The sequence below is a fragment of the Hyperolius riggenbachi genome, chromosome 12 (assembly GCF_040937935.1).
Source record: "Hyperolius riggenbachi isolate aHypRig1 chromosome 12, aHypRig1.pri, whole genome shotgun sequence".
In the NCBI taxonomy this organism is placed as follows: Eukaryota; Metazoa; Chordata; class Amphibia; order Anura; family Hyperoliidae; genus Hyperolius; species Hyperolius riggenbachi.
The window spans coordinates 206,507,734-206,535,104 of NC_090657.1; the positions used below are offsets into that span (position 1 = coordinate 206,507,734).

Here is a 27,371-nt window from a genome sequence, read left to right on the forward strand (position 1 = left end):
TACCTCACGCGGTAACTCATTATGAATAGACCCCATAGTGTATTACAGTTATAGCAGCACCCAGTGACTAAATTTGGCATTGGCGATAGCCAGACTACTAATTTTTTTTTGAGGGGGGGGGGGGTAGATTTGACCACCCACACACGCTCTGAGTCTAGGAGAATCTCTATACTAGTCTATAGTCAAAATGTTGCTTCTGATTATTTATCCGCTTGTTCCTACATCTGTTTAGCCCAATGCAAAGTTCCACACCAACCCAAATTCAAGTTCTACTTGAACTCCAATTTATATATTACACAGGGTTTAAGCTCATCACTACTCATGTGAGTAATGTCACAATCAACAATCTCCTGCAGTAGCACTAAAAACTAATTTCACATTTTCTCTTAGGTTTAGGCCTCTTTTCCACAAACTGTTGAACTGTGTGCTCAGCAGACAGTTACCAGACAGCAGTCAGCAGTTGTGAGAGTTTTAGAGGCATTTCACTGCCTGTCAACAGTTCATGGAAAAGAGGCCTTAGTGAGGTCAGGTTCACAGTGGTCTGTTGCATAGTACACAAGCTAGGAGTGTGAACTGCACTGGAGACTGACCATAGACTATAATACAAAGCCAGCATGCAGCAAGGTAGAATACTATGAACAGGCCCATAGAATTGTATGAGCAGTGAGTTAGCAGACACTGTGAACAAACCATTGTGAACAGGGCTCATAGCTTTGCACCAATTGGAAGTAAACTATCACATGAGTGGTGTTTGTGCAGGTGTCCTGCAGAAGCCATCCAAACAGAAGCAGCCTGTGTGACCAGACACAAAATATATCATAAAAACACAAGAAAGCAGCAGAATATGTCGAACAGCAGCCCAGAGAAACCCCAATCACTTTTCCTCATGCAAATAACAGCTGCAGTTTGATTGGTTGCTGTAGTGTAGAAAACCGCCTCACAACCTGGGCCAGTCAGTCAGGCCCTAGAAGCAATGCAACTAACAGTATTATGTCACTAGCTGCACATGGCTGGTGCTGGGCTCTAAACACAAGGGAGCCTCTCCACACTTCTGGAAAAACCTCCTATGTTTATGACTACCAACAAAAGCTAAATCTATTTGTAATATAGAGGCAAAGCTCCTACCTGTGTGAGGAGCCACCACTGCTGCATATAGAGTGTGGGAGGAGCTCAGGTGTAAGCTGATTGGGTCATGTGACCACTGATTACCAGCTGCGTGCTGCCTGCCAGTGACCCCGCCCTCCTTCCCTGCAACTCTCTGCTTGTCACTCAGGGAAATGCTGTAATATTGGGAATGTAGGGTTGTGGTTAATGCATAGTGTATGACTATGAAATAGATCATATTTTTTTAATGCACAGGGGTTTCTGCATTGCAAGTAAATCACTTTTGCATCACGTTTTGTTTCAAAAGTATCTAACAGGCAGTGAATGCTGTTACTGTCCACTGACTGGGCAATTGGTAACGCTCGGCACAGGTGACACTCCCACTGGAGTTGCATCTGAGCACAGCTGATTGTACCCATTCCTGGGCTGAAGACAGGACACTGAACTCAGGGCCGAGCCTGGGCGGGTGCTGCGGGTGCATCGCACCCAGGCGCCTGTCTCCGACAGGCGCCGCCCAGCCTCCGCTCACCCCATCTGGCCGCCGCTCTCTCCCTCCCTTCCTCCCTCCCTGTAGCCGCCGCCGCTGCGTCAAACCTCGATCAGGCGGCGACCAATAGTGCGGGCGCTAGGACCCAGCGCCCGCACTGATATGCGGAAGTGACATCACTTCCGCATATAGAGCGGGTGCGTCCGGCGCCCGCACTTACTGGTCGGGTCGCCGCTGATCTTAAAGGGAACCTTAACTGAGAGTGATATGGATGTCTCCTGTTAAACAATACCAGTTGCCTGGCAGACCAGCTGTTCTCTGTGGCTGCAATAGCGGCTGAATCACACCCTGAAACAAGCATGCAGCTAATCCAGTCTGACTTTAGTCAGAGCACCTGATCTGCATGCTTGTTCAGGGGCTGTGGCTAAAAGTATTGGAGACACAGGATCAGCAGGAAAGCCGGGCAACTGGTATTATTTTAAAAGGAAAAATCCATATCCTTCTCAGTTTAGGTTCCCTTTAAGGTCTGCTGAGTGCTGGCTGACTGACTGCCAGGTAAGGGGGGGAGCGGCGGCGGCTAGAGGGGGGCTCCCTGTCACTTGCTCACCAATGGCGCTCCCTGTAACTCACTAATGGGGCTCCCTGTCACTCGCTCACTAATGGCGCTCCCTGTCATTCACTAATGGGGCTCCCTGTCACTCACTAACGGGTCTCCCTGTCACTCACTCACTAATGGGGCTCCCTGTCACTCGCTCACCAATGGGGCTCCCTGTCACTCGCTCACCAATGGGGCTCCCTGTCACTCGCTCACCAATGGGGCTCCCTGTCACTCGCTCACCAATGGGGCTCCCTGTCACTCGCTCACCAATGGGGCTCCCTGTCACTCGCTCACCAATGGGGCTCCCTGTCACTCACTAATGGGGCTCCCTGTCACTCACTAATGGGGCTCCCTGTCACTCGCTCACTAATGGCGCTCCCTGTCACTCGCTCACTAATGGGGCTCCCTGTCACTCACTAATGGGGCTCCCTGTCACTCACTCACTAATGGGGCTCCCTGTCACTCGCTCACTAATGGCGCTCCCTGTCACTCACTAATGGGGCTCCCTGTTACTCACTAACGGGTCTCCCTGTCACTCACTCACTAATGGGGCTCCCTGTCACTCGCTCACCAATGGGGCTCCCTGTCACTCGCTCACCAATGGGGCTCCCTGTCACTCGCTCACCAATGCGGCTCCCTGTCACTCGCTCACCAATGGGGCTCCCTGTCACTCGCTCACCAATGGGGCTCCCTGTCACTCACTAATGGGGCTCCCTGTCACTCACTAATGGGGCTCCCTGTCACTCGCTCACTAATGGCGCTCCCTGTCACTCACTAATGGGGCTCCCTGTCACTCACTAATGGGGCTCCCTGTCACTCGCTCACTAATGGCGCTCCCTGTCACTCGCTCACTAATGGGGCTCCCTGTCACTCACTAATGGGGCTCCCTGTCACTCACTCACTAATGGGGCTCCCTGTCACTCGCTCACTAATGGCGCTCCCTGTCACTCACTAATGGGGCTCCCTGTTACTCACTAACGGGTCTCCCTGTCACTCACTCACTAATGGGGCTCCCTGTCACTCGCTCACCAATGGGGCTCCCTGTCACTCGCTCACCAATGGGGCTCCCTGTCACTCGCTCACCAATGGGGCTCCCTGTCACTCGCTCACCAATGGGGCTCCCTGTCACTCGCTCACCAATGGGGCTCCCTGTCACTCACCAATGGGGCTCCCTGTCACTCACCAATGGGGCTCCCTGTCACTCGCTCACCAATGGGGCTCCCTGTCACTCACTAATGGGGCTCCCTGTCACTCACTCATTAATGGGGCTCCCTGTCACTCGCTCACTAATGGCGCTCCCTGTCACTCACTAATGGGGCTCCCTGTTACTCACTAACGGGTCTCCCTGTCACTCACTCACTAATGGGGCTCCCCGTCACTCGCTCACCAATGGGGCTCCCTGTCACTCGCTCACCAATGGGGCTCCCTGTCACTCGCTCACCAATGGGGCTCCCTGTCACTCGCTCACCAATGGGGCTCCCTGTCACTCACTAATGGGGCTCCCTGTCACTCGCTCACTAATGGGGCTCCCTGTCACTCGCTCACTAATGGCGCTCCCTGTCACTCGCTCACTAATGGGGCTCCCTGTCACTCACTAATGGGGCTCCCTGTCACTCACTCACTAATGGGGCTCCCTGTCACTCACTAATGGGGCTCCCTGTCACTCGCTCACCAATGGGGCTCCCTGTCACTCGCTCACCAATGGGGCTCCCTGTCACTCGCTCACCAATGGGGCTCCCTGTCACTCGCTCACCAATGGGGCTCCCTGTCACTCACTAATGGGGCTCCCTGTCACTCGCTCACTAATGGCGCTCCCTGTCACTCGCTCACTAATGGGGCTCCCTGTCACTCGCTCACTAATGGGGCTCCCTGTCACTCGCTCACTAATGGCGCTCCCTGTCACTCACCAATGGGGCTCCCTGTCACTCGCTCACCAATGGGGCTCCCTGTCACTCACTAACGGGTCTCCCTGTCACTCACTCACTAATGGGGCTCCCTGTCACTCACTCACTAATGGGGCTCCCTGTCACTCACTCACTAATGGCGCTCCCTGTCACTCACTCACTAATGGGGCTCCCTGTCACTCGCTCACTAATGGCGCTCCCTGTCACTCGCTCACTAATGGGGCTCCCTGTCACTCGCTCACTAATGGGGCTCCCTGTCACTCGCTCACTAATGGCGCTCCCTGTCACTCACTAACGGGTCTCCCTGTCACTCACTCACTAATGGGGCTCCCTGTCACTCACTCACTAATGGGGCTCCCTGTCACTCACTCACTAATGGCGCTCCCTGTCACTCACTCACTAATGGGGCTCCCTGTCACTCGCTCACTAATGGCGCTCCCTGTCACTCGCTCACCAATGGGGCTCCCTGTCACTCGCTCACCAATGGCGCTCCCTGTCACTCGCTCACCAATGGGGCTCCCTGTCACTCGCTCACCAATGGGGCTCCCTGTCACTCACTAATGGGTCTCCCTGTCACTCACTCACTAATGGGTCTCCCTGTCACTCACTCACTAATGGGGCTCCCTGTCACTCACTAATGGCGCTCCCTGTCACTCACTCACTAACGGGGCTCCCTGTCACTCGCTCACTAACGGGTCTCCCTGTCACTCGCTCACTAACGGGTCTCCCTGTCACTCGCTCACTAACGGGTCTCCCTGTCACTCGCTCACTAACGGGTCTCCCTGTCACTCGCTCACTAACGGGTCTCCCTGTCACTCGCTCACTAACGGGTCTCCCTGTCACTCGCTCACTAACGGGGGTCCAGGCTGGCTACATATACTGGGGACACTGGCTGTTTGTCATTATGTGCATTTACTGATGAAAAGCTGTCTCTTATGTGCATTTGCTGGTGAAAAGCGGTCTTTTTATGTGCATTTACTGGTGAAAAGCGGTCTTTTTATGTGCATTTACTGGTGAAAAGCGGTCTTTTTATGTGCATTTACTAGGGAAAAGCGGTCTTTTTATGTGCATTTACTAGGGAAAAGCGGTCTTTTTATGTGCATTTACTAGGGAAAAGCGGTCTCTTATTATGTGCATTTACTGGGGAAAAGCTGTCTCTCATGTGCATTTACTGATGAAAGGCTGTCTGTCATTACGTGCATTTACTGGTGAAACGCTGTCTCTTATGTGCATTTAGTGTGGAAATTTTGTCAGTAAAAAATCTTTTCTCAGTAAATTTTTAGGTATTTGGCAACACTGGCTGGCGGCGCAACGGTAAAGATACAGGCAGCCCACCTCACGCTTGGGCTTGGTGGGGGGAGGTGCCAACAGCGAGCGAAAGTAGCTTGGCCGCAGGCAGCCAGAAGTACGCAGTGTGTGACTGCGTCGCACTCGCAGAGCTTCTCAGCCTGAGTCAGTCCAGAGACTAGCAGACTCCGCAGGCAGCCAAAGCCAGCCAGGAGCAAGCTCATGGAAGAGGGGTAAGAATGGGGTATCACATGCATGCGTAAAGAGGTGGAAGGTGTGGGTGTGATTAGGCAGGACATGGGTGTGGTTATGTGGTTGGGCGCGGTTAATTTAACCACTCCCATAGGCGCCAGAAAAAATCTTGCACCCAGGTGCCAGGCACCCCAGGCTCACCCCTGACTGAACTCATCTACAAATGAGTTCAGACGTCCTTGGAAAGGAGGTCTTATGCTGGGTACACACTGGGCTCTATTCATAAAAAAGTTGTGGCGAAAAAACTCCTGGAGGGAAAGTACCGCAGCGGTATTTTAGACTTCTGGGTGGTCATTCATAAAAATGTTGCCAGCTGCGATGCAAGTGCGGAGATCTCCCGCTGAAGGCTGGCGGTAAGCTGTCGGAAGGCATGCGGAAACACTTAAGCCGGCAGAGTCCCTCCGTGCGCTGCTCTCTCTGGGAGGTCTGTCCCATTCACTTGTATGTAATCCGCAAAATCAGAGGAAGCGGTATTTCCCGTCCACATACTGCTTCCTCTAATCTTTATGAATGGCCATTTTGTTACTTTTTTCTAGATAAATCTAGAAAAACACTGGAGAGGGCGGAAATTTCTCGCTCTGCTGGGGGATTGTAGATTTTCATGCGGGAACAGCTTTTATGAATGCCCACTTTGCTAAATGGACGGGAAAATCCGCTGTTTTGAGCGGAAAACTTGCGGTAACCTTTTATGAATAGAGCCCACTATGGGCTGGTGCACACCGAGCGTGTTCATCAGCGTTTCTGCAGCCGCTTGCGGCTGCGGATCCGCTTGGTCAATGTATCTCAATGGGGTGGTTCATTGAGCGGGAGGCGTTTTGCAGAAACGAATCCTCCCGGGGTGAGGCATTTTTTGGATTGCGGATGCGTTTCTGCCTCAATGTTAAGTATAGGAAAACCGCAAACTGCTCTGAAAAACGCCTGTTCAGAGCGGTTTTGCCGGTGTTTTTGTTACAGAAGCTGTTCAGTAACAGCTTTACTGTAACAATATATGAAATCTACTACACCAAAACCGCTACACAAAACCGCAAAACGCTACAGAAAAAGATGAAAAAGCGTTTTAAAATCTGCTAGCATTTTGCGGATCTGCTAGTGGTTTTTGGTGTGCACCAGGCCTATAAGATTTTCTAGCCAATTTTCTGTCAGATCGATTATTTCCAAAATGTCCGATTTGCTTTCCGATCGATTGCCAAGCATTTTCCGATCAATTACCTATTGAATTTAACAGAAATCAATTGGAAAATGCTCGGCAATCGATCGGAAAGCAAATTGGACATGTTGGAAATAATCGATCTGACAGTAAATCGGCCAGGAAATCTCATAGTGTGTACTCAGCATAAGGCCTAGTTCACACTCCAAAACTTTTCAAAGCGATTTTCAGGCTCTGAAAATAGCAATTCGCAATTCCATTTTGCAATTTTCACTGGATGCCAGCGACACAGGAAAAAAATGCAGCATGCAAGAGCTTTTTTTAATTGCATCAAAAATCGGAATTGTGTGTAAAATTGCATCAACATTGGCATTGCATGTAGTGCAAAAAAGACGGTATTTTTGCGTTAGCCGGGCGCATCCACTAGGTGGCGATAATTACTATTCCCCCTCCAAGCCGCCATGGATAGTAGGGAAATATGTAATTCTGGTGGAGTTTTATCGCCACCTAGTGGATGCGCCCGGCTAACGGAAAAGTACCAAAAAGACTCAGAGCATGCACGGTTTTCTTAAAGGATACCCAAACTGAAATGTGACATAATGAGATAGACATGTGTATGTACAGTGCCTAGCACACAAATAACTATGCTGTGTTCCTTTTTTTCTTTCTCTGCCTGAAAGAGTTAAATATAAGGTATGCAAGTGGCTGACTCAGTCCTAGCAGAAAATGGCTTCTGAGTGCAAGAAAGAGGTAAAAAAGGGGAGTTTCTTATCAGTGAGGGTTACACTGTAGTCACTTCCTGTCTGAGTCAGGACTGAGTCAGCCACTTACATAGCTGATATTTTTACTCTTTCAGACAGAGAAAGAAAAAAAGGAACACAGCATAGTTATTTGTGTGCTAGGCACTGTACATACACATGTCTATCTCATTATGTCACATTTCAGTTCAGGTATCCTTTAAAGGGGAACTGAAGAGAGAGGTATATGGAGGCTGCCATGTTTATTTCCTTTTAAGCAATACCAGTTGCCTGGCAGCCCTGCGGATCCTCTGCCTCTAATACTATTAGCCATAGCCCCTGAACAAGCATGCAGCAGATCAGGTGTTTCAGACTTTAAAGTCAGATCTGACAAGACTAGCTGCATGCTTGTTTCTGATGTTATTCAGATACTACTGCAGAGAAATAGACCAGCAGGGCTGCCAGGCAACTGGTATTGATTAAAAGTAAATAAATTTGGCAGCCTCCGTATACCTCTTACTTCAGTTTCCCTTTAAAATCAAAACACCGCAGTTAGAACACCCTCATAGGGTGGCTACTGGAGCATCAAACTGAGTGCAGTCACCACAGCTCCCAACTATCCCTCTTTTGAAGGGACAGTTCCTCTTTGGTAACCAAGTCCCTCTGTCCCTCTTTCTTCCTTATTTGTCCCTCTTTAAGGACTCCTGTATAGAAATATGTAAATATAAGTTTTGTCTTTAACTTTTTGCGGACCGCCGCAGTATAAATCTACGTCGGGCGGGTGGCGCTGCGGTTGTGACCGGACGTAAACTCTACGTCCTATTCACCGTGCGTCCCCGCCTGACACCGCCACTCTAGCCGCTTTCCACCCGCCGCAATTAGCAGCCCTGCCGTCTCTATGACAGCAGAGCACTGTGAGTCGGGTAGGAGCCGTTTTCATTGGCTCCTGGCCCTGTCATTCCTGTAAGCCAATCCCATTGGCTTACATTGAGTGACAGGATCAGGAGCCAATGAAAGCAGCTCCTGACCGGCGCACAGCGCTCTGCCGTCATAGAGAGCAGCCTGCGGCGGGGACAGAGCGGCGTGACCGGCGGATTTTTGCGGCGATTTGTCGGGATGCTGCGTTTTAGCGTACCAGCAGCCTCTGGTCCTTAAGGGGGCAGAGGCTGCTGGTACCGAAGTGGTTAATATACTCTATGTTATTTATATCCTTAAAATTAATATATTTCTTATCTTGAAATGTTAATATGAAGGATAATGAACCAGGATATGAAGGAACAGTGTGGTTTGAATTATAAAACAACATATTTTTCTTATTCAATTTTTATGGTATGTGTGACTAGGGGTGTGCCAGGGACGTGGTCAGGGGTGTGGCAGGGATGTGGCCTAAGTGTCCCTCTTTCTTATCTCAAAATGTTGGGAGGTATGAGTCACTCACAGTGTAAACCAGCCCTTCAGGTGGAAATACACATCCAATTTTAATTGGCCACTCATATTACCACCTCCATATACAGTGGCGTAGCTAAGGAGCCCCGGTGCAAGTTTTACAATGGGGCCCCCCAAGCACTCTATACATAGCAATTGATACGGCGCACCAAAACCTGCCAATGGCAACTACAGTGTCAGAGGTATAGGAAGGTGAGGGGGAACAGTTTGTTAATAAGTACCACTATTCAAAGTATCTATAGAAGTGATTATTATGAGCACAGGACCAATAGACAGATAATACTGTAGTTGAGGGAGGGCTCTTTGGGGCCCCTCTGGCTGAAAGGGCCCCAATGCGGTGGCTACCTCTGCAACCCCTATTGCTACGCCCCTGACCTGTGCAGGTAAACACTCATGCTACAATGAAGTGGTAAAATTGGCAAATCACTGACCAATCAGATTTGAATGTCTTTAGTTTGCAGTGCTAACTTCCTGTGCCAATGTCAGGAGTGCAGCTCGGCTGTAATAAATTGGAGTCTGTGAGCTGCACGACCCAAATCTACAGAGTTCTTGGCAGCACTGTGACTCCCCTGTTCCGGCTGGAGTGCTCAGTCCTCCATTCATGACTAGTGCTGCTAGTCATAAAATGGTATACACATTTCTCTCAGACATCAAACAAATGAAAGGACTCATAGGCTGCAACTGAATTGTAGACCAACAGAGGCATGCAGAGCCCCACAGGGCCTTGAATGCAAATCAGATGCAAATCATGTACTAGTCCTAATCTATAATGTGAATGCAAATTGATGCACATCATGTTTTTATCGTTAGACTAGCGGTAGGTCTTCCCCAAGAGGACCCGTCACCGCCGTGGGGAAGTCTAGTAGGGAATAATTTGTGCACATATTATTTATACTGAAGCTAACGACCTCCTTTGCTGTACCTGTTTTGAATGCATGTTGTGTATTTTAGTCCACAATTGTGGAGCTCTGCACATCTATTATTATTATTGATTTATAAAGCGTCCAACATATTCCGTGGCGCTGTACAAAGTAAGAAACAAACATGGGTACATAATACAGACAATGGTGTACCCTAATATACAAGATACATAATTAGCGACAAAATACAAAAAATGATACAGCATACAGAATACAAAATACAGAAGTGGTAATGACAGTGATAAAAGTAACATGATGAATAAAATGCATAATGATTTCCAAGACACAAAAGGGGGAGAGAGCCCTGCCCTTGCGAGCTTACAATCTAAAGGGAATGGGGGGGAAACAAGAGGAGGGGTAGTATACAATAAAATATATAAAGGCAGTGTGTTTTAGGATACCTAGTAGGAGTGCAGTTTGGCCTTAGGACAAAGGGAAGTGGCTTAAAGTGAATGGTTACCGATAAAAAAAAAAAGAAAAGTCAGATACTCACCTAAGGAGAGGGAAGGCTCGGTCCTAATGAGCCTTCCCTCTCCTCTCCCGGTGCCATCCTCCCTTCAAATCCCCCGCCGCGGGGGACTTCGGAAGTCTTCGGGAGCACTCGTGCTCCCGAAGACGGGCCGCTCCTTACTGCGCACGCGCGAGTGCGTCATAGGCCCGCGCGAGTGCGTCATAGCAGGCACTCGCGCATGCGCAATATGGAACAGCCCGTCTTCGGGAGCCCGAGTGCTCCCGAAGACTTCCGAAGTGGCAGTATTTGACCAAACTGGTCGAATACTGCAACGGGGGATTGTGAGCGGGACCAGGCACCGGGAGAGGAGAGGGAAGTCTCATTAGGACCGAGCCTTCCCTCTCCTTAGGTGAGTATCTGACTTTTCTTTTTTTAAATCGGTATACATTGGCTTTAAGGTAGCGCATATGCTTGTCGGAACAAATGAGTTTTTAGAGAGCGTTAAAAAGTAACAAAGGTTGGCGAGTGACGGATGTGTTGTGGGAGGGGATTCCAGAGAAGGGGTGAATCTTGTGCAAAATCTTGTAAGCGTGAATGTGAGGAGGTGATTCTAGAGGAGGACAACAGAAGATCGTGTGCAGATCTGAGATTGCAATTGGGTTTGTATCTGGAAATTAGTGAGGATATGTACCAGGGAGAGAGATTGTGGAGAGCTTTGTAGGTTAGGGTTAGGAGTTTGAACTGGATCCTCTGGTAGTCAATTCGGGTGCAGCCTCTGTTTGGAAGCACTGCCAATGTCTCCTGCTGTACAAAACTCATGTAAGTATACTTATGGCTAGCTGCATCCATGTGCATCAATTTGCATTCAAATTATAGATTAGGACTAGTACGTGATTTGCATCTGACTTGCATTCAAGGCATGTATTTAGCCCTGTGGGGCTCTGCATGCCTCTGTTGGTCTACAATTCAGTTGCAGCCTATGAGCGCTGTCATTTGATGTCTGTTTGAGAGAAATGTGTATACCATTTTATGACTAGCAGCAGTAGGAAAAAATCGTGTTTTTATCGTTAGACTAGCGGTAGGTCTTCCCTGAGAGGACCCGTCACCGCCATGGGAAGGTCTAGTAGGGAATAATTTGTGCACATATTATTTATACTGAAGCTAACGTCCTCCTTTTCTGTACCTGTTTTGAATGCAGGTTGTGTATTTTAGTCCACAATTGTGAAGCTCTGCACATCTATTGCAGGTAGTCAATTCAGGTGCAGCTTCTGTTTGGAAGCGCTGCCAATGTCTCCTGCTGTACATAAGATACCATATTGACATTCAGGGGCAAACCCAGGATTTTCAAAGGGGGGATTCCTGAATGTCTCCCTCAGCCACGCACAATACAGTATAATAATATGGTATCTGCTCCCGATCGACAACGGGATTGACCAGGAGCAGTTGGCATACAGATAATAATGAGGACAGCCAACATTGGTAATGAAGAGGAAAGTGGAGCATTCACACAGCAAGGCACAAGGCTGTGCTCATACCTGACTCTGCAGATATTCTGGTGTCTCAACTTGTGCATGTCCCCTAACACTGCACTGGCCCTGGTCTGAGGGGGGATTCTGGGCAGCTGTAATCCCCCCCCCTGCGTTTGCCTATGACATTAGCGTGCGAAGGGACCACAGATTCACCCACCACGAGCCTAGAGCCGCCCATGCTGCCACTGTAACCACGCACATTGTCTGGTTACTCTGACAGGCCCTGCCACACCCAGCCTGACCATTCCATAGAAATATCACTGCATTGCTTTGGGATGTGATGAGGATATTATCCGTTGCGATAACACAACAAATTCAGTGTGAAAGGACCCTCAGCTGTAGTGACTTCTATTTTCTGTCAATCAGAATTCTGAATCAGAATTAATTAGCATACTCTATGAATTTCATGCTCAGCACCTTGTGATTTGGGGTGAGCAGATAATCATGCATTTTTTAAAAAAATAATGCTTAGAAAAGCTTAGAAAAGCACTTTCAACACCACTCAATAAATCGCTAAGCGCTTGCGACAGTGATGGTGATTTATAATGTGAACAAGATTGTGTGCGGCGTATGCCCCTTGAACAAACTTTATAAATTATTTGCAAAGCTCACTTTTTGGATAAGTCCTTTTCTCGTCTTTGATTTTGAACGCCATCTAGAGGCCATTTGTGGTCACTGCAGCTAATTTGCCATTTCTTTCATGTTTACTACTAACAAACAGGGCTGCTCAAATCCGGATCCGGGAGACAAATGGATAGTTCTATCTGGATATCTCCCAGTTACCTGGGCGGGGGGGGGGGGGGGGGGGGGTTTCAATCTTACCTATCTGACGTCTTCTTCGGTTTGTCCCTCGGCGCCTCCCATGATGCAGTCCAAGCAGCGGTCACATGATTACAAACACTTCCTCCTTCCGGGTTGAAGTAGGAAGTGTTTGTAATCACGTGACACGCGTGGAGCGCATCGTGGGAGGCGCTGAAGGACGAACCGAAGAAGACGTCAGACAGGTAAGATTGACACCCCCCCCCCCCCCGCCCGCCCAGGTAACTGGGAGATATCCGGATAGCAACTATCCAGGTATCTCCCGGATCTGGATTTGAGCAGCCCTACTAGCAAATATTTGCCTGTTGGGCATGGCATGAGCGACATAAAGCCACATACTGTAGCTGGAAATGGGTAAGGGATATTTGGGGTGAGCAAGAACATGCAGGGGGCTTCATTTATTTTGGTAGACTTAAAGAGACTCTGTAACAAAAATGTTCAGCCTTATTTTTTCTATCCCATAAGTTCCTATACATATTCTAATGTGGTCTGTGTTACTGCAGCCTTTCTTAGTTGCACAGTGGCTGTATTATCTCTGTTATATAATCTAATCTTCTTTCCTTTGTCGTCTTTGTCGGGCTCAGGCACTCAGGCAGGAATGTGCTGCTCTGCTTGTGATAGGATCGGAGCTATACACACCCTCTCCAAGCCCCCTCCAGGCTCTGTATGACTCACAGGCTGAGCTTCTCTCAGCCTATCACATGCTGGTTAGCATGTCTTTTGTTTGTAAACACTGCCTAAAACTGGCAATTACAAGCCAGGATTGCAGCAGGGAGGGGCAGAAACAGCATTAGGAGAACATAATAAATAGAATGGTATGCTTTTTATTGTAAAAAATTTAGAGTACATATTCTCTTTAGCTTCATTTACCTGGGACTTCTACTAGCCCCCTGTAGCCATCCTGTGCCCTCGCCAGTCCAAACGATACTCCGTTCCCCGCTGCAGTTTCGGTTTTGCTGACTAGAAGTCGGCGGGCCACTGCGCCTGCGCAGTACGTTATTGCAGAAGGGGATGCAAAGAAGGCTATGCATGGCCAGGGCTGCACAGGCACAGTGGTTGGCGAAACTGAAAGTAAGCCGCGGCGGGGGAACGGAGGATCATTTGGACATGCGAGAGCACAGGAGGGCTACAGGGGGCTGGTAGAAGCCCCAGGTATATGAAACTAATTTTCTTTACTTGGCTTTAGGTTTCCTTTAAAGAGAATCTGTTGTAAATCTCAGGTGAACCTTGGATAAAAAATGTCTGGAGTTAATAGCTTTAATAGCTCTGCCTCTGAATCAGGGCTCAGATCTTGGCTCTTCAGTGACCTTGGGCTACACTCTCTAACACTGCTGCCTACAGTGGCGTAGTTGCAGCATGTTGGCGTAGTGGTTAGTGCTCTCACTTTGCAGCGCTGTGTCCCCGGTTCGAATACCAGCCAGGTCAACAGCTGCAAGGAGTTTGTATGTTCTCCCTGTGTCTGCCTGGGTTTTCTTCAGGCACTTCGGTTTCCTCCCACATCTCAAAAACATAAAGATAAGTTAATTGGCTTCCCCTAAAATTGGCCCTGGACTATGATACCTACACTACACGATACATACATAGACATAGGACTATGGTAGGGACTAGACAGTGGGCCCCTCTGAGGGACAGTTAGTGACAAGGCAGTATACTCTGTACAGCGCTGCGTAATATGCCGCCTCTATATAAATACTTAAATGAATAAAAATAATGAGCGTGCCCTTGTGGCTGCAGCTCTGGCACTTTTAGTCCACCTGAAGAAAAGTGCAATATAAAAGTTATTGTCTTCAAAAACATAACAACAAAAGTTGTTTAGGTGATACCTTTAATGACTAACTGTGCAGTTAACCCCTTGTCTTGTGAAAAATGAAATACTTATCTAGGAGAAGGAAGCCTTCAGAGGTTTCTCATGCTGTCCTCCAGACCTATGCTCAGAACCCCCCTGGAACATTGGGGTCATGCTTCTCTTGTGGTATGTACGCTAGGTTTTGATGCAGGCCAGGGTGAAGTCCAAAAAGTCTCACCCTACTCCTGCAAGTGCCAGCGGCAATAATTGCTATTCCCCCTTCAGGTCCCCATAGGAAATACCTAATTTGGCGGCCAGCTGCCTATTGCTGGCAAGGCCGGTTTAAGCAACAATGGGGCCCCAGGGCAAAATAAACCTGGGAGCCCCCCCAACATATACCCCGGAACAAAAATCGGCATTAGGGGACCTTTTTTGCAGCTGGTATAGTCAGGGTGTGAAGCCCCAATCGGTCGGAGCTCCACATTCTAGCTATCTCAGCCTGCATGGGGACAAGGGGTTAAAAAGTTTCAGGAGGGGGGACCCCACATAATTAAAAAAAAAAAAAATTCCCACACTCTAAACATAAAAAAAAAAATTGGGAAAATTGGAAAAAATGCCAGGGATCTTCATACAGCCATATTGCGGCTGTATAGCGTTCCCTGGCCAAAGCGCTGCGGCTGCGTATGGACCCCCTGGAAACCCCGTCAGGAAATTTATTGCGCTTTCGTTTGATGCATGTAAAATTACACTACCGTTAGGTTTGCTACTAAAAGTGACATTTACCGCATTTAAAAGTGTACTTTTTTCCTTCAAAACTTTAAAATCGATTTTCTCAAAAACTATAAGGTCTTTTTGAAAAATAGTTTTTTCCTCTTATTTCTAATGATCTCCTTAACATATCCTGCAAATTTAGGGTTTCTAGCATTTAAGGCGGATTTGCTATTAACCATTAAAGTCGGCAGGTTTTGAAATGTGTTTTTTTTCCATTGAAACTTTAAAATCTATTTTCTCAAAAACTATAAGGCCGATTTGAATTTTTTTTCCTCTTGTAGCCACTGGGGGCCCCTACAAGCTCTGGAGCCCTGGGGCAGCTGCCTCCTTTGCCTCTATGGTAGCGCCGGCACTGATTGCTGGCGACCCAATTACGCTCTTTTTAAAATAATCACCCAAATTACTGTCTGAGCATTGCTATAGCCGTAATACACATTAAGCCTATGGTGTTGTTTTGTTGCAAGTAGGTAATGATAGTGTTGGTCATAGTGAGCCACAGCAGTAAGATATTAGCAGGAAGTATTCCATGCCGGTAAACATGGCATCAGCAGACGGCCCGGACGACGGCGTACCTTAAGGGTAGAGCCTGAATATTCAAACATTTTGGTCATTTACAGAAATCCTAGTGGTTCTGGTTCTCCATGATGTCATTGGATATTCTGTAACACCTCCCCTTTTTTGCATTAGTAGCAGTCAGCCATCTTGCCAGACATGTCTAAAATCTCAACTATGATTACACAAAATAGGAGACACTGGTTTAATTTGGGGTAACTCCACCTCATCAATAGAAGGCTCCATTTATGTTGGAATTGGGGTTTCTTTTGGCTCATGCCTTATGAAGGAATCTAACAGGCTTTGGAAGCTTGCAAGAATTATTTTGACAAACTGGACAACTCTGGATCCACACAGTTCATATCGCCATATAGCTCCCAACTGTCCCTCTTTTGGAGGGACAGTCCCTCTTTGTAAACCTTGTCCCTCTGTCCTCCTCATTTCTCCCTCTTTCAGGACTGTGTCCCTCTTTCTATGTAAATATATAGATTTATCTACTGAAAAATGTGTTTGATTGACTCTAAACTCTATTCCCATCCTTTATATTGATATATGTACAATGTTAATATGAAGGGAAATGAACCAGGATAAAAAGGACCAGTGTGGTTTGAATTATAAAATATTTTTCTTATGAAATCTTTATGGTATACATGAATGACTAGGGGAGTGACGGGCGCTTAATCAGGGGTGTGGCAGGGGTGTGGCTTAAGTGTCCCTCTTTCTCATCTCAAAAAGGGAGGTATGCCATAACAACTGTCTTCTTTTCTCCACACAGTGCCAGACATAAGACCTGACCAGATTCAGCATCTGCAGATATCCAGAGTTCAGACCGGCTTCTTCTTCTCCACGGATTGAGAAGGTGCAGAGTTTTTCTTATCTATTATTTCAACAATAATGTTCATATTACTGGGAAATATTGATGCATCTCACTACTACTGGAAGGTGCAGTCACTGTTCAATATTCCAAAACATTCAGAATTACAGAAAGAGTCAGCTGTGAGTGCAGAGCTTATTCAGTAATCCAGTAGCCACTGGAACTTGAAAACATTTAGAAATTGCCTTGTAGCCCTTTCCTGACTTGTGAGCAGCCACAATGGTCAGCCACAGGTCCTCACTGAGCTCCTTTGTCTTAGCCATGACTGTCCACAAACCAACTGCAGAGAGCTGCTGTTTTTCACCTGTTGGGTTAATTAAAACAGCTGTTCCCAATTAATCAGGGTAATTAGGATGCTTTAGAACAGCTTGGACTGTTTGGAATGGTATAGAACAGGGGTCGGGAACCTATGGCTCGCGAGCCATATATGGCTCTTTTCAAGGCTGCATATGGCTCTCTGGCTACCTTTAGAACGGGTGACAGAGCGGCCAGCGAGACTGTGCTAAATGTTAAAATAAATGTGCCGCCGCCTCCGTGCACCGCCTCCTTCCCCATATGTCCGCCTCCTCCCTGCATTGCACCTCCTCCACCCTCACATGGCCGTGCTGTACACCGCCTCCTTCAGCCGGCGCGGCCAGTGTATTGTAGGTCCTCCCCCATGGTTACAATGGATTTCATTGGCGGAGGGCAGGGACTTGCGGCCAGTGATCTCGTCAGCCAAGCCCGCGCTGTAGAACTCCGCGCTGTTGGACACTGCCTGGCCTGGTGAGTGTGCTGTCTCTCACAATACAGCACTATTAGATTATTTAACCTGCCACCCAGCACCTCACTGCCTCCCCCCCACCAAGCATTATCACCTGGTTAACTACTTCTCCACACCATGACCTGCCGCTCCCATCCTGACCTGCCTCCCCCCACCCTGCAACCTGACCTGCTTCCCCCACCCTGCAGCCTGACCTGCTGCTCCCATCCTGACCTGCCTACCCCACCCTGCAACCTGACCTGCTTTCCCCCACCTTGCAGCCTGACCTGCTGCTCCCATCCTGACCTGCCTCCCCCCACCCTGCAGCCTGACCTGCAACCTGACCTGCTTCCCCCACCCTGCAGCCTGACCTGCTGCTCCCATCCTGACCTGCCTCCCCCCACCCTGCAGCCTGACCTGCTGCTCCCATCCTGACCTGACACCCCCCCCCCACCACCCTGCAGCCTGACCTGCAACCTGACCTGCTTCCCCCACCCTGCAGCCTGACCTGCTGCTCCCATCCTGACCTGCCTCCCCCCCCCCACCCTGCAGCCTGACCTGCAACCTGACCTGCTTCCCCCACCCTGCAGCCTGACCTGCTGCTCCCATCCTGACCTGCCTCCCTCCACCCTGCAGCCTGACCTGCAACTTGACCTGTTTCCCCCACCCTGCAGCCTGACCTGCCACTCCCATCCTGACCTGCCTCCCCCCACCCTGCATCCTGACCTGCAACCTGACCTTCTTTCCCCCACCCTGCAGCCTGCCCTGCTGCTCCCATCCTGACCTGCTTCCTACCCTGCAACCTGACCTGCCTCCCCCCACCATGCAGCCTGACCTGCTGCTCCCATCCTGACCTGCTGCTCCCATCCTGACCTGCCTCCCCCCACCGTGCAACCTTACCTGCCTCCCCCCACCCTGCAACCTTACCTGCCTCCCCCACCCTGCAACCTTACCTGCTTCCCCCACCCTGCAACCTTACCTGCCTCCCCCCACCCTGCATCCTGACCTGCCTCCCACCCTGCAACCTGACCAGCCTAACCGTTAGCAACTGCATAACAGCGTAATTAAAGAGAATTCAGACATGTATTGTACTTTAAAAGTAATGGTTTTACATAAAAAGCACACATTTCCTTGTATTTTGTTATAAACATATTGTATGGCTCTCACGGAATTACATTTTAAAATATGTCGTGTTTATGGCTCTCTCAGCCAAAAAGGTTCCCTACCCCTGGTATAGAACTTTGGGTTTTCCCACAGGCTGTGACAGTTTGTGAAGGGTATGAATAATTCTGGACTGGACACTTTTGCTCAAATGTAAATAAAAGATGAGAAATGTTTTTTTGTTTTTTCCACCACAATAATGCCTCTTGTACTTCGTCTTATTATCTTTTGGGAGACATCTATGTGATTTCCCATCAAAGTTACTTTTATTCAACCAGCAAGTAATTTTTTAAAGTCAACATTTGCCAGGGGTATGAATAATTATGGTCAGCACTGTAAATGGACATATGACTATGGTAGGGATTAGATTGTGAGTCCTTCTGAGGGACAGATTAACCTCCTGGGCGATAATCCCGAGCTGAGCTTGGGGTATGTCGCGCAGGAGGAGTTCTCAGGCCCTGGTGGGCCGATTTGCATAATTTTTTTTGTTACACGCAGCTAGCACTTTGCTAGCTGCGTGTAACTTCTGATCGCTGCCGCTCGTCGCCGATCCGCCGCTACCTGCCGTGCCGCGTAGCCCCCCCCCCTCCCCGACCCCTTGTGCAGCCTGGCCAATTAGTGCCAGGCAGCGCTGAGGGGTGGATCAGGACTCTCTCTGACGTCACGACGTCCATGACGTCGGTGACGTCATCCCGCCCCGTCGCCATGGCGACCGGGGAAGCCCAGCAGGAAATCCCGTTCTGAACGGGATTTCCTGCTTGCTCTGATTGCCGAAGGCGATCGGAGTGGGTGGGGGGATGCCGCTGCGCAGCGGCTATCATGTAGCGAGCCCAGGGCTTGCTACATGATTTAAAAAATCAAAAATTAAAAAAAGTGCTGCGCCCCCTCCTGGGCGATGTAATTGTATCGCCCAGAGGGTTAAGACAAAACAATATACTCTGCGTCTGGGACAGGACGCAGGGCGGGCTGGTGCGCGCGCAATGGGCAGGTGCAGGCGTGCAATGAGCAGGTGTGCGCGCACGGTGATGACAGACCTAGAGCCCGTTTTCAAATGGGCTTAGGTCACTAGTAATAAAATAATAATAATAATTGCTAATGGTGGAAAATTTTGATCAATCATTTGTAAAACTAGCCTAGGATTGGTTTAGATTTTTAATACAATTCATTTAATCAGGAAGGTAGATTGATCAGGAAGGTAGATTTTAAAGTAGACAAGGCAAAGAGGATTTCAATTACACTTTTCTCCTGGCAGACTGAAAGCACCAGAGCTGCAGCCACTAGCTCTATAGGCAGTAGCAGTGTTAGGGAGTCTCACCAAATGACTCCTTACTGAATAAGTGCTAGCTTACTGAACAGGAAGAGCCGAGATTCGAACCCTGGTCTCCTGTGTCAGAGGCAGAGCCCTTAACCAGTACAGTAATCATGGTAGTGACCTGAAGGAAAAAAGTTAAATACTCCTCTATGGAGAGTGAAGACTCTGGATCCCATAGAGATCAAGAGATAGGCCTAGTGCACAACAAGCGGTTTTGGTAGCGTTTTCAAAAATGCTGCCGCTTGTGAAAACGCTTGGCTAATGTATCTCAATGGGATGGTGCACACCAGCGGTTGGAGGTCTTTAGGAAACCGCAAACGTGGCTCCTGCAGCATTTTTGCGGTTTGCAGAAGTGTTTCTGTCTCAATGTAAAGTATAGGAAAAGCTCAAACCGCTCTAAAAAACGCTACATCAGAGCAGTTTTCCAGGAGTTTTTGTTACAGAAGCTGCTCAGTAACAGCTTTACTGTAACAATATATGAAATCTGCTACACAAAAACGCTCCACAAAACGGCAGGCATGTTTAGAAAACCTCTCTTAGGGCCCATTCACACTTGCTGATCGCAAAACGCTAGCGATTTTGCTAGCGTTTTGCTCTGCCGTTTTTTTGGCGATTAACGCCAAAAAAATCACCATTCACCATTCACACCTGGCGACTTTTTTTAGCGATCTCGTTTTTGTGCTTCTATAGCACTAAAACGCGATCGCCGGAAAATCGCCTGAAAATGGTGCAGGCTACGCGTTTGCATTTAGCGCAAATCGCCCAAAATGAGAACGGGCCCATAGACCTTTATTACCCTAGCACTTTGACAAGCGCTAGCGTTTGAGCGTTTTGCCGAAATCGCCAGCAAAACGCTCAAGTGTGAATGGGCCCTAAACATGCCTAGAATCGCTCTGAAATCTGCTTCAAAAACCTCTAGCGTTTTGCAGATCTGCTGGAGGTTTTTGGTGTGCACTGGGCCCTCAAAACTCACCTTTTCACTCTGGCCTACCACCCCTCACAAGTGCTCTAAACCTACAGCTGAACTCTGGTCCCCTACCATTCGTGTCCTTACCTCTCCCTCTAGATTGTAAGCCTTTGGGCAGGGTCCTCCTCCTTTTGTGTCCTACCTGATCTTGCACCTCCATTACTGTGCACCCATGCTATGCATCTGAGTGAACCTAACTTGCCTAATCTCCATGCTCCATCCAGTGACTGACTAAGCATTACCTTGTACTCATACTGTGCTGTGTGATCTGGTTTTCTTGTATTCCTGTATTGTCATATTGCTGTATGTCACCCCTAAATATTGTCTGTAACCTAAATTAATGTTCAGCACTGCATAATATGTTGGCGCTTTATAAATACAATAAATAATAATAATAATAATAATAAACTGTATCCAAGCAGGGTCTGATCACTGTTACTACAGATCTTTTGGGGTATAACAATGATAAAGCTGTAATGGGTGTAATAAGACACTAGATGGCGCTGATATACAAGGAATAATTCATTTGCAAATGTATTTACCACAGACGATGCAAACAGTTTAAAATGAACGGAGCTTGTATCTCCTCCAAATTTTCACATCGAAATTTACATTTGCAAAAATTTGAATTTTTCTCAAGCCCATTGACTTCCATGCAATTAACGAAAATGTGTTTTTACATGCTCATATTTGTTTTAGTAAATTATTCTCATCTGTGTGAAAATGACTTTTCTTATGCCTAATGAAGTCACTACAGTTGGGGAAAATGTGTTTTCGCATGCCCAAATATTTTCGCACACATTCTCTTTTATGTGAAAATGTGTGTTCTCATGCCAATATTTTTTCATGGATAGGATCACCTGTGCCAAAGTGCAGTTATGGCAAAAAGAAAATGCCAATATTCTCTAATCACTACTCCTGGTCAAAATGGGATTAATACTATTACTCCTTGAACCAACTGCTGTTTTATCAACAAAAATGGGATTTCACATAATACATAATTGGGAATACCGAATCCCCCATAAAGAGATAGACTTGTCTAAAGCCTGTCAGATCAATTTTTTTTTCTGACTGTAAGTGATGGCAACATAGAAAAAAGTTATTTATATTGCATTTTATTCTGGGACAAAGTTATTATTATTATTGTTGACTCAAAAAGTTCTATTTTATATATGTGTATTTTATATTTTACAATTTGTTAGTTTAACTTCACCAACAAAAAAAAAATACAAAAAAATTAAAAAGCTAGCAGGCTGGACCTCAACCAGCTCATATAAATTACATTTATCAGGCCCAATGCCTGTTGTCTGCAAAGCTTTAAATAAATAGCAGAGCGTCCTCCCTGAGATGCCTAGCAAGTTGCCACATGCCAGGCCCAGGGTGATGGACTCCTGGCTTTATGCTGACAAGGAGTGTAATTCCAGTCTGGCTGGCAAATTGCAGTACCCCACAAGGGCGGGGGCGAGAGCCTGGCACCTGCTCCATGCCACAGGAATGTCCCCTCCAACTCAGCGACGCCCTCGCCACGGCCCGATGAAAAGCATCCGGCTCAGCTGCCGTCTTTATCCAGCTAAACCCAAGAATATCAATATAATCACGTCTAATCTGCATCCAAGGAGGGCAGCAAAGGATTCTGGGTAGAAACCATTCTTCACTTATCATTTATAGCCACAACAGCACCTTATAATTGTAGACTTATACTTAAAGAGGAACTCCAGTAAAAATAATGTAATAAAAAGTGCCTCATTTTTACAATAATTATGTATAAATGATTTAGTCAGTGTTTGCCCATTGTAAAATCTGTCATCTCCCTAATTTACATTCTGACATTTATCACATGGTGACATTTTTACTGCTAACAGGTGATGTCACTGGAAGGAGATGCTGCTTGCTTTTTTGGCAGTTGGAAATAGCTGTAAACAGCATTTATTTTCCACAATGCAACAAGGCTCCCACAGTGTGATGTCAGAGCCATGGTCCTGACATCAAACCCTGGGAGGGGTTTCACCACAATATCAGCCAAACAGAGCCCCCTGATGATCCATAACCAAGAATTGTACTGATTAGGATGAAGTTCAATTCTTGGTTATGGCTGCGCAGTGTAGGTGACTAAGCATAAGAATGCATTCTTCTGTGAACTAAAACCCTGGCTTTTAATTTAGCTGTAGGGATAACAGTGGTGCCTGGATAAGTGAATCTGTGAATGCATTTGTTTGAACATTTGCATGCAAGAGTTTGAAGGGTTAATAGATTTTTTTGCTGTTTTCTAGCCACACCCCCTTCAGCACCTCCCTTTCCTTAACTTATTTAATGTGCTAACTAGATGCGATGTGCCTGGATATATGTATATTTTTTTCCAATTCTTGGTTATGGTTTCTCTTTAAAGTGATGCTCAACTTTGTGATATGGAGGCTGCCATATCTATTTAATTTTAAACCATACCAGTTGTCTGTCTGTCCTGTTGATACACTGCCCTGAACAAGCATGCAGATTAGACGTTTCTGACTAAAGTCTGACTAAATTTGCTGCATGGTTGTTTTAGGTATGCGATTCAGACACTACTGGTGCCAGAATGACCAGCAGGGTTGCCAGGCTACTAGTATTGTTTTAAAAGGAAGTAAATATGGCAGCCTCCGTATTGGTGATGATTGTAATTTGGTAATTACAATTACACAACGCATCGCGATTCGCGTTCATTTTTTGGCTCCAGGTACACATTTAAGCCCACTGTTCTGCAGTACGTTGCATTTTTTTCCAATAATTCACTAACTTTATACTGTACTACTATAATTTTATCTACTTTTTAAAACAACTTTACTACTCTAAATGTCACCAAGTAAAAATAAACTAATAAAAGTAAGAAAAAAACACTTCTTTAAAATGAAACAAATGTATTAAACTGGGATCTGTGAATAAATGTTTTTGCTTAGTTTAAGCCTAGGTATGCGGCGATGCATTGTAGTGTGTGGTGTAACGGATGCATTCTAAGACTTCACTGCAATACTCCCACCTAGGTGACGTTCACAGTGCGGCAGGTGCGGTGCAGTGTAACGGTGTGCAGCATCCCAATGCACAGCAAGCAGAACGTCACATGCAAAATGCATGTGTTAACACGTAACTGGAAGCTGGAAGCTTCACTGTACAGTATATGACGCAACACGTTGTTTTCCTGTTTCGTTGCATTCTTGCTGTCACAGGAAAGGTAACGCACCTCCCAATGTAGAGTTTTGAATACTACTTACTACTAATAACCTCTGGTGAAAAAAAAAAAGATAGTGTGCCTGATGCAATTGTCAGACTCGCCAGCGCCTGATCCAATTGCATTTAACCCTAGGCAGGGTGGTAAAAAAACTCGCTTGGGCGATATTATCGGCCAGCAAGTTTCTTACACCCTATCCTATTATACTTTGCATGCTCCAGGAAGCGATGCTTCCCGGCAGACATGAGCGTTAGCTTAGACCTGCAAAAAGCAGGTCTAAACATGCTAACGCACGTCCTTGTTACTGCATCTGGAGACCCCCAGAGCTCCCCGCGGGCCGCTGCTAGTCTGTGTAACCCCTCACGTAGCTGCAAAGATACTTGAAAGCAATTTCCCTACCGCCGCTTAAGTTTTAGGGTCATGGATACATACTACTTCTTACTAATCATAGGTATAAAGGGCCTTGCTCTCTGCTGGATATCTTCCTATCTCTCTGGAAGGTACTTCACAGTCTTTTTCTCAAATCAGATCTCATCTCCCCATCCTTTGCCTGTGTGAGTCCCTCAAGGCTCTGTCCTTGACCCCCTCCTCTTTTCATCTACATGCACAGTCTTGGTAACTTAACCTCCCTGGCGGTTTATTTATTTTGCCAGGGAGGCTGCGGGAGGGTTTTTTTTAAATTAAAAAAAAAATATTTCATGCAGCCAACTGAAAGTTGGCTGCATGAAAGCCCACTAGAGGGCGCTCCGGAAGCGTACTTTCGATCGCCTCCGGCAATCGAAAGTAACAAGATAGGCCGCAATGAGCGGCCTATCTTGTTTCGCTTTCCTCGTCGCCATGGCGACGAGCGGAGTGACGTCATGGACGTCAGTCGACGTCCTGACGTCAGAGCCGCCCGATCCAGCCCCTAGCGCCGGCCGGAACTGTTTGTTCCGGCTGCGCTGGGCTCGGGCGGCTGGGGGGACCCTCTTTCGCCGCTGCACGCGGCGGATCGCCGCGGAGCGGCGGCGATCGGGCAGCACACGCGGCTGGCAAAGTGCCGGCTGCGTGTGCTGCTTTTTTCAGAACTCAAATCGGCCCAGCAGGGCCTGAGCGGCGACCTCCGGCGGCATACCCCGAGCTCAGCTCGGGATTACCGCCAAGGAGGTTAATTAGTTCATTTGGGTTTTAATACCACTTACTGTATATGAGGATGATACACAATTGTACCTCCAGAAGATCCACTTTAAACTCTTAACTCTCACTTACAAAACTCTCTACAATCTCTCTCCTGTGTATATCTCCTCACTAGTTTCCAGATACCAACCCAACTGCAATTTCAGATCTGCACATGGCCTTCTATTGTCCTCCTCTAGAATCACCTCCTCATATTCAAGTATACAAGATTTTACCCCTCCTCTGGAATCCCGTGCCGCAACACATCCGTCACTCGACAACTTTGATATCTTTAAACTTGCCCTCAAAGCTCACCTTTTCCATTACGCATACACTGTACCTTAAGGCCCGTACGCATCTTGTGATTTTTACAATGATTTTCCCGATGACCTAGTGACAAGCGGTCGTTTCTGCACTCTCACGACATGGTTACAGGGACACGATCACGTGAACGTCGTTTAGTGTCACGTGGCGATAATGACCATCATGGCGGATTGGATCTTACGATCCCCTATGACTCCCGCACAAAGTACCGCAATTACTTGAAGTCTCGTTCACACCCCGTCATGTTCCGTTGCATGACCTCTCGCATACCTGCCGGCAGGAAGATGGATCGGGGATTGCTTGTCGTCAGGGAGACTCACTAGGTGAGTATTCAGCTGTAGGCCAGTTAACCTTTTGACCTCTGGACAGTTTGTACTTCCTACTAGATAACCTAAAACACACTGGGTCATATGCTTAACTTTTCTCCTGAGTTTTGTCCTTAGAGATATTTCTTCATTTTCCCTTTAACTTTTCAGCACTTTGCATTGTAAAAAATATCAACACTTAGGCAAGAAAGTATGCTCAAAATGATTTTAAGTATTTTCTTGCTTGCTGGTGGTTAAAAGGCATTTAATTGACAAGTCATGAAAATATCATGTAGGTGAAAACTCACGAGAAAAATGTAATTGCATATGGCCCACTGCCTCTAGGTAAGTTCATTGTATACTATCCCACCTCTTGTTGCCCCCCTACTCCTTTAGATTGAATGATCGCAAGGGCAGAGCTCTCTCACCCTTTGTGTCTTGGAATTTGTTATGCATTATTCATTAGTTTTGTCACTGTTATTAACAATTCTGTACTTTGTACTGATTCTGTATTTTGTACCAACTCAGTATTTTGTATATCGGTTTATTCTTACTTTGTACAGCGCCATGGAATATGTTGGCGCTTTAAAACTCATTAAAAATAATAATAGTAATCATCATCATATACAATAATGTCTTCTTTTAATTATAAATATTCATCACAATATACTGTACAGAATAGGACTAGAGATGTGGCGAACGGTTCCCGAACCGTTCGCCGGCGAACATCTCCAAATCCCTGGGGTTTTTACTACTTCCGGGTCGCACTGACCTGGAGTAGTACGCCTGCGCTGCCGGGCGGAGGGCATCCTAGATAGCTCTCCTGTTGCCGGGCACTTTCTGCGCGTGTGCGTGACGTCACAAACGACGTCACGCTCATGCGCAGAGAGTGCCTGGCAACAGGAGTGCGATCTAGGATGCGCTCCGCCCGGCAGCGCAGGCGTACTACTCCAGGTCAGTGCGACCCGGAAGTAGTAAAAGCCCGAGAGATGTTCGCCACATCTCTAAATAGGACTACATAAAGTAATATATGTACTTAAAGTGGAACTAAACTCAGAATTTCCTCTCTGCTTAGATTAGCCACAGCACAAAAACCTTTATGGAAAAAAAGTCTTCATTACAATTTATGGAAATCCTAATAAAAAAGAGTTAATCCTAATGATTTAACTTGGTTTCACTTTGCAGGGAGCACTGAAAGGGTTAAGCCTCAGTGTTTACTGTACAGGAAGAGCCACTTAGGCAGAGCTCCTGCAGTCTATTCACAGCAGCTGATAAGAACCTAGTACTAACAACATATAATGTAAATTAGAAAAATGTTATATCCTGAGATGGATCTGTGATCAGAAATACCAGATTTTTAATGATAACATTTATACTATAGAAAAACAGTATACGGTGGTGAAGGAGATGGCCCGGCACTAATACTTCATCTAATTCCCAGGACTCTATCCTGTAACCAAAGTGGATTTACGAAAACATTTTGTGTAAGATGTTTAGGCCCGGGCTGGCAAGGGATGTGCCAGTCATATTACTACTGAGATT

General features: G+C 47.1%; 2 protein-coding genes across 4 annotated transcripts in view; one reads left to right on the forward strand and one right to left on the reverse strand.

Moving 5' to 3' along the window:
* Positions 1-1,186, reverse strand: part of GAS7 (growth arrest specific 7) — a 489,292-nt gene extending 488,106 nt beyond the window's left edge. Inside the window, exon 1 of one of the 2 annotated variants that reach the window (XM_068263919.1) lies at positions 1,126-1,186. The gene's annotated coding sequence lies outside the window, so the exon portion shown is untranslated. The remainder of the gene's footprint in view (positions 1-1,125) is intronic. The other variant, XM_068263920.1, reaches the window with a different exon arrangement.
* Positions 1-27,371, forward strand: part of LOC137542189 (myosin-1B-like) — a 235,943-nt gene that overhangs the window by 119,360 nt on the left and 89,212 nt on the right. The window contains exons 1-2 of one of the 2 annotated variants that reach the window (XM_068263918.1): positions 5,565-5,613; positions 16,566-16,649. The gene's annotated coding sequence lies outside the window, so the exon portion shown is untranslated. Of the gene's footprint in view, positions 1-5,564; positions 5,614-16,565; positions 16,650-27,371 lie in introns of those variants that run through there. The other variant, XM_068263917.1, reaches the window with a different exon arrangement.